This window comes from Petaurus breviceps, unplaced genomic scaffold, assembly GCF_028583685.1.
Source record: "Petaurus breviceps papuanus isolate PSGF00001 unplaced genomic scaffold, PetGlider_PUasm1.0 90804, whole genome shotgun sequence".
Lineage (NCBI taxonomy): Eukaryota > Metazoa > Chordata > Mammalia > Diprotodontia > Petauridae > Petaurus > Petaurus breviceps.
In genome coordinates, this window is record NW_027187348.1 from 3,439,188 (window position 1) to 3,447,736 (window position 8,549).

Here is an 8,549-nt window from a genome sequence, read left to right on the forward strand (position 1 = left end):
TATCTATCTATCTATCTATCTATCTATCTATCTATCTATCTATCTATTTATCTATCTATCTTCCTTCTTCCTTTCATTGTGGTTCCCTGGACAGGATGTTAGTCTTCCTGCGATTGAGATGTAAAAACACTGGCCTAGGTGTCACAGGATATGAGATACTTAATAACCTTGTGAGATATGCGTCACTAAATTTCTGAGCTTCCATTTCCGTGTTTTTTTTAAATGGGGGCAATGATATGAGCAGTTAATCACTTCAGAGGATTGATTTATTGAATGAGAAATAATTTATTAAGTGCTTATAAATGACTGTGTTAAGCACTGAGGATACAAATACAAAAGCAAGCCTAGTCCCTGCTTTCAAGGAGCTTAAATTCTAATTTGGGAAAGATGACATCCCCAGTAATTGGCACATAGTAAACACATGATATACAATTTTTCTTTTCTTTTTTTTAAGCAATTGGGATTAAATAATTGCTCAAGGTTACAAGGCCAGTTTTTTTTTTTTTTTTTTGTGTGTGTGGGCATTAAGTATCTAAGGCTGGAACCAATCCCGGGTCTCCTGACTCTGGGGCCGGCGCTCTTACTCACTGTGCCACCTAGCCACCCCATATACAATTTTTCATTCATTAATTCCCATAAATTTCCCTTAGTTTGCCTCACTGAGAAACTACTAATTACCTACATTGAACTTAGCATAATAGTTCCTATGCTGCTGGGGAAGGAGTAGGAAATTACAGAGGTATAGTGGATAGATTGTGCCTTGGGAAGTCATAGGTCTGGTTAGTAAGGCCATGGCATAGTTGGTTGATACATCATTTCTAGTACCAATGGCATTATTGATTTGTTTTTTAGAGAGTGGGAAGGAGAATCTGTGGCAGGATAGAAAGAAAGAACATGGCCCAGTGAAGTATGACATGTGGTTGGGGAAGGCTAGATATAGCAAACCATGTCACACAGGCACCAATCAGGACAGCATGGGCATCAGGGCAGAAGTTCTAAAACTACACATGTTTAGTCCCCCATAGCATGCTATGGTATATTGTCTAAAGAGTTTCTGAAGGGCAGATTAGGTTGGTTGGCAAAAAGATAACTGTATGTCTCCATGGCCCTTGGAGACTCTGTTTGATGAGTTATTGGCTGAATAGAAGTTCCCCTTAGAAGCTGCATCATTCTTTGCAATGTGAAGCATGGCTGGGGCCAGTTAGATATGGTAGACTATGAGACATAGTCACTAATCAGGACAGCAGGGTTCCCAGAATTGCTGTGAGCAAAGTACTTTGTAGACTTCAGTGGCAGGTGGTTTTATGCATTCTTTGTTAAGTCTGGTTATTTTTTTTGTAGATCCATTCTAGTATCTCCAGAAGGGTAGTTTTAGAGATTTGATATTCTTTATTAGATAAGTCTTTCTGGTTGATCCTATTTTAATAGATAATACTACTTTACTTTAAATACTATTTAATATATAATACTATAATAGATTGCAGTAGAAGAATTCTGCTAATAGAGTCAGCAAAGTTGGGAGTGTGCACCAGCTTTGTACTAGCTGGGGGACCTTGTGTGACTGTCCAGCCTATATACTATAAGCTCTCTGAGTCCCAGTTTCCTCATCTGTAAAATAAGGGTATTTACACCACCTATCTCATAGAATTTTTGTGAGGATATGACAAAATTAAAATGCCAATTATTATTTTTCCTATTGTAGCCATATAGACTGGTCAGATACTGTGTTCAAGCAAGATGGTTACCTGAGCCAATACACCAACTTTCACCTCTTACTGCTATTGACTCATTTTCTCGTTAAGCATCTCTCAAAGTTCACAGGCAGCCTAGACTACCTATGGCTACCTCAGAGAATACTAACATTATAGAAATAGTTTTTATAATCACCATTTTCATGTCTTCCCTCCTCTCTTCTCCTTCCTCCTTTCTACTCTTACCAGTAGTGGGGTGGAGAAAGGGTGAAGGAAGAGGTTTAACTTCTCAGCTGCAGACATCATGGAAATGCTTATTTTCATTTCTATGCTATATATTTGAAAAAAGAAGAGGGGGAGGGAGAGAAAGAGAAGGGGATAGGAGAAAAGGAAAGGAAAAGGAGGAAAGAAGGGAGGAAAGGAAAAAGAGAGGGAGAGAGGAAAGAAGGAAGGAAGCAAGGAAGGGAGGGAGGGAAAAGGGAGGGAAGGAAAGAATATGGAAGCTGCTAAATCTTGTGTTATCCTGATTGTGGCTCCATGATATTTAAATTGATTCTTTCTGGCTACTTACAATGTTTTCTCTGGAGTGCTGGAATAAGGCTATAATATTCCTGGAAGTTTTGATCCTTTTCAGGAGGTAATCAATGAATTCTTTCAATTTCTGTTTTGCCCTCTGGATCTAGGATATCAGGGTAGTTTTCCTTTATAATTTCTTGAAATATGGTGTCTAGGCTGTTTTTCTTTTTATCATTGCTTTCAGGTGGTCCAAGAATTCTTAAATAGTCTCTCCCTGATGTATTTTCTAAGTTACTTGTTGTTCCAATGAGATATTTCACATTTCCTTCCATTTTTTTCATTCTTTTGACTTTATTGTTTCTTAAAGTCTCATGGACTCATTAGCTTCCACTTGCCCAATTCTAATTTTTTTTTTTTTTTTGGAATTCAGGGTAATTGGGGTTAAGTGACTTGCCCAAGGTCACACGGCTAGTAAATGTTAAGTGTCTGAGACTGGATTTGAACTCACGTCCTCCTGACTGAAGGGCTGGTGCTCTGTTCACTGCACCACCTAGTCTTCTCCCCCCACATTCTAATTTTTTTTTCTTCAGTGAGTTTTTGTACCACTTTTTCAATTTGGCCAATTTTGATTTTAAGGAGTTCTTTTCTTCAGTGAATTTTTGTGCCTCTTTTGCCATTAGGCCAATTCTGTTTTTATAAGTGTTACTTTCTTCAGTATTTTTTTTTGTGCATGTCTCTTTTACAAAGCTGTTAATTCTCTTTTCATAATTTTCTTGCATGACTCTCGTTTCTTTCCCCTTTTTTCCCCTTTGCCACTCTTATGTCTTTCTTTAATTCTTACAAAAATTCTTGCTGGCCTTGGGTCCAATTAGCATTTTTTTGAGGCTTTGCTCATGGCTATTTTCACATCGTTGTCTTCTAAGTTTATGTCTTTTTCTTCCCTGCCACTGTAGTACCTTTTTATGGTAAAGTTCTTTTTTCAATTGTTTGCTTATTTTCCCAGTCTTTTTCTTCACCATGACCTTTGTGTTAAAGTTGGTCTCTGCTCACCTAGGGGTGGAGTAACATTGTGCCAAGTTTCAGGGTTTTTTTGGACTGCTGTTTTCAGAGCTAGTTCTGGGGGTCTGCAAATTTTGGGTGCTTCCAAGATGGTGTTATCCTGGGAGATGCATGGTCATTGATCTCCTGCTCTGTGATATGGTCTGTCCCTAAAAAGGGCCGCTGATTGCTTGCATCCACAAGTGCTGGTGCTCCTCTTGGCTTTGGAACTGGGTCTGGGGTCCTTGCTCCCTTGTGACCCATCACAAGGTCCATTCTCCACCCTGGAACTGCAACCTAGAGTTGCTTGTGTGCAATAGATTTGTCAATCAGCCCCAGCTGCCCTCAGTGGCAGTATAGGGTCCTCTGTTCTATCTTTCTGACCATTTGTCTGACCCCCTTATTGTCTCTTGGCGGAGAGCTCCCCAAGCTGCTGTTATGACTACATCCAAGGCTCACTACTGGTGCTCCCGCCATGCTCTGGGCCTCTGTCCTCCCCTTTGTTACAGGCCTCTCTCGTGGTTCTCCTAAGTCGTCTTGGGCTGGATAAATATTTTCCTCCGGCCTTTTGTTGGTTCTACTGCTCCAAATTTGGTTTGAGGCATTATTTTAAAGTCATTTGGAAGGGGCCTATCGGCAGAGTTCAGCTGGATTTCAGGCTATCTTGGCTCTGCCCAAACCATTGATCTTAATAACTGTGTGATCCAGGGCAAGTCATTTAACTTTGCTGAGTCTCGGTTTCCTTATCTGAAAATGGGGTTAGTAATACCTGTAATGTCTACATGATAGTGTTGGGAGGCTCAAATGAATTCGTGTACATATAAATGTTTTCAAAACTTTGAGTCAGTCACACAATAATCATCAATTTTCTGGCTTTCATCACCAAAAGATTGTACTAACAGTACATTCATGCCTAAAATTGTAAAAGTAGAACATAGCAAAATGATTTCTAGTGGTAAGCTCCTAAAGCATTAATTCCATCCCTTTTTATAATAAAATAGATCTGAGAGGCAAAGGAAACCCCTTTTTCCTCTTCCAAAGTGGGAACAAGTTCTATCTCTCACCTTGATTGGATATAAGGAAAAAAAAATAGTATTTTAAGGACTCAGGAATTTAGAGATCATCCAATCTAACCTCCTTCATTTGTTCCTTGTTTGTCCTTTGTTCTAGAAGAAGACTCATACTTACAAGGTGAATTGGATTTAAGTGAGGGAGGGCTCTGCACTGTCATCAGCCTCACTTTATCCTTTGGCGCCATCTTGGATCCAGTGGCAAGAAATAGATCAGGATGACTCTAGATGGCCCTGATGTAGAGGGATAGCTTGACCTTTTAAGCTAAGGTCTTTCCCAGGTCTCAGTTTGATCAAGGCAATGCCCATTCGGTTATTAAGACCAAGTAAGAAATGGGGCAAAGAACGGCTTCTTTTACCTAGTCAATAAAAAAAAAATAAATCTGGAAGGGGAAGATCCTTAAGGTTTCTGACCAAAACAAAAACAATTGCTATGTGTACTCACTTGGAGCCATCAGAGCCCGAACAAACAAAGACCAAACGAGGTTTGAGCTGAGACCTATTGTTAACCAATCAATAAGAGCCAGAGTGATATGGGTTTAAGGCATGGTCCTTAAAAGAAATCTAGCATGTAAACCCCAAGGTGTTTGGGGAGATTTCAGTGATCAAATTTTATATTCCTTTAGGCAGAGCACCTGCAAGTAAGGGTATAATTACCTATGTGGACAGAGGTAGAGGAGGGAGAAAGAAGAGGGAGGGAGAGAAAGAGGGAGGGAAAGAAGGAAGGAAGGAAGGAAGGAAGGAAGGAAGGAAGGAAGGAAGGAAGGAAGGAAGGAAGGAAGGAAGGAAGGAAGGAAGGAAGGAAGGGAGGGAGGAAGGAAGGAAGGAAGGGAGGGAGGAGCTGAGTTACCTAACTGGAACTGGCCTATTGGTTCCCCAGTGGGACAGCTGCTACTTCTCAGAGATTATTGTTTATCCTTTGTTCAGTCATTCAGTTGTGTCTGACTCTTTGTGATCCTGTGGACCATAGCACACCAGATCCTTCTATCCTTCACTGTCTCCTGAAGAGACTACAACCAACTAAGATAGCTCTCATGAAAATCAACATCAAGTCCAGGAATCAGCTTTCCTTTCGTGGCTGAACAATGCCTTACCAGTCTAGTTAAATGCTACAGAATGCTACTTATTGGCTATGTCACTTAAGCCCTAGCCTCCTGTATAACTCTATAACCAAGTACCATTTCCTGAAGAGACTGAAGTTGATACTAGTGAGCTGTCTTCCTCAGTATGGTAATAAATCTTTCTTTTTTTCCTTTCAATTTGCCTTCTCACTTTATTTGACCTCAAATCTTTTGGACCTGCTGATAAATGAGATTTCTTCTGGGCTGTCCAGGAATCAAGCCTGAGAAATTCCCCCAACACTCTGTTGCTACTTGTGTGACTGTGGGCAAGTCATTTTACCTCATTGGGCTTCAGTTTCCTCATCTGTGAAATGGGAATGTGGGACTAGATCACAAGATCTTAACTTGGGGCCATGGGTAGATAACTTGGATGGGGAAAAATATATCTTTATTTCAATATAATTGGTTTCCTTTGCAATTTTATGTGTTTTTTTAAGTGTGCTGAAAAACATTATTCTGAGGAGGAGCCCTTACACTTGATGTAAAAATATTAAAGGATTTGGTGACAGGTACTATTGCCAATCATACTTATCAACACACGGAGACATTTTAATGATCAATTTATTATAGACATGGAGTATAGTCCCATGGTACATGAAAAGCAATGGGCCATGAGTAGCATTTTCAAAAATCTGATACAGGACAAAGCAGAACAGATAAAATACAGAGGGCAGAAAGGGAAGTTAAAGATTTAACATCAGAGGACCATAGCCAAAATGGAAATCCACATCAGATAAAATAATAGAATGACTGCAAATGCTAGATGATATAACTAGCACTTTGCAAACAAAGCAGGAACTGTCAGATAACAAGAGGGCCATGGCTGATGTCTTAGATTAAGTACATACTGACAGTTCTCACTCTATGTAAATTCATATTATGCAAATTGGACTTTAAGTAAGGAATTCTCAAACATACTGCACATCGATGTTAACTTTACTGTACTGTGTAATCTTTATCATTAACTCCACCTCTCATTTTATAATTCTGTTCATTATCATGGTACAGTATTTAATGTCTTCATTTTAGCGCATACTATGACTTGTGTAACCTTTAAAACCACGTCCTCTTTTTAGCCATGTCTTCTTCTCTCATTCCACATTGCCACCAGTCTGGGGCCCCTTATCACCCCCCTCTTGGACTATTGCAATAGCCTTCTAACTGATCTCCTTGTCTTAAGTCTCTCCCTACTCCAGATTATCCTCCATTCAGCCATCAAAGTGATTTTCCTAAAACACAGGTCTAACTTCATCACTCCTCTACTAATTTAATTTTGGTGATTCCCTCTTGCCTCTAGCAAATAGGCTGTAATTTGAGTGTCAAACCCAAATAGAAACAGGGCCATGAAACCATCCATAAGAATCCCTGCCAGTGCATGTTGACTTAGAAAACCATGTATTAATATTATCTGTGTTTTGTTGTATTTTTCTTTATTTTGTTAAGTATTTCCCAATTACATTTTAGTCTGGTTAGTGGGCAGCACTTGGGAGGGATTGTTGTTGGCAACATGTGGCCAGCAGGGTTTGACAACTCTCACCTATGGGATCAGATAATAAAATGCTCTAGTTGGCATTTAAACCCTTCATAACCTAGAAGGCCCCTTCTTACCTTTCTTTTCTTCTTACGTATACTCCCCCTCCATAATTTATGATCCAGCAACCACCAACACCGACCATCTTCTTGTTCCTCACATACAACAATCCATTTCTCCACTTCATGGCTTTTCATTGGCTATCTCCTATGCTCAAATGCTCCCCTCCCACCCTAATTTGCACCTTTAGGGTTCCTTCAAGATTTATCTTAAATCCCACCTTCTATATGAGGGCTTTCCCCAATTCTCCAGTGCCTTACCTTTGACATTGTATATATCGTATACATAAATAGTTGTTTGTATATTGTGTCTCTCATTAGAATGTGAGTTTCTTGAGAGCGGAGACTATTTTTTTCTTTCCCAAGTGCTTAGTCTAGTGTCTGACTTATGTTCAGTCGTATCAGTCATTTCTGACTCTTCAGGACCCCATTTGGGGTTTTCTTGGCATATACTGGAGTGGTTTGTCATTTCCTTCTTCATCTCATTTTACAGATGAGGAAACTGAGGCAAACAGGGTTAAGTGACTGGCCCAGGATCACACAACTAGTAAGCATCTGAGACCAGATTTGAACTCAGGTCTTCCTGACTCCAGGCTTAGCACTCTATCTACAATGCCATCTAGCTGCCCCATTTGACTCATAGTAAATATATAATAAATACTTATTGACTGACTGAATCAAGCTTACATTCTAATAGGAGGAGACAACTGGGAGTAATGGTTAGGAAAGGGAGCTTTGGTTTGGAAATTCATAGGAATGCTGAGTGGAGAAATGGAGTTATAGATTAAAATACTTTTCTGTAATAACAGAGTAATAGTTTGATTATGGTTCTAGAGCTAGAAAGTGGGGGTAGACAAAGAGATTTTATTTTTTTCTTTTTTTTAAAAATTAATTTGTTTGTTTATTTTTAGTTTACAGGATTCAATTCCACAATTCCTTGAGTTTCACATTTTGTCCCCCTTCCTCCCCTGCTCCCCATGGCGGCATATAGTCAAGTATAGGATCTATGACAAGATGATTTTAGAAAGGGGGGGAAAGCACCTATTTGTACAAAAATATTTATAATAGTTCTTTTTGTAATAGCTAAGAACTGGAAATTGAGGGGATGCCCATCAATTAGGGAATAGCTGAACAAATTGTGGTATATGATTGTGATGAATACTATTGTGCTATAAGAAATGATGAGCAGGGTGATTTCAGAAAAACCTCGAAAAGATTTACATGAACTGTTACAAAGTGAAGTGAGCAGAACCAGGAGAACATTGTACATAGTAACAGCAATATTATAGGATGAAGAATTGTGAATGACTTGGTTAGTCTCAGTAATACAATAATCCAAGACAAAATTCCAAAGGACTCATGATGAAACATTCTATCTACCTCCAGAGAAAGAGCTGATATTATCTGAATACAGATTGAAGTATATATTGTTTTTCTCTCTCTTTCCTTCCTTCCTTCCTTCCTTCCTTCCTTCCTTCCTTCCTTCCTTCCTTCCTTCCTTCCTTCCTTCCTTCCTTCCTTCC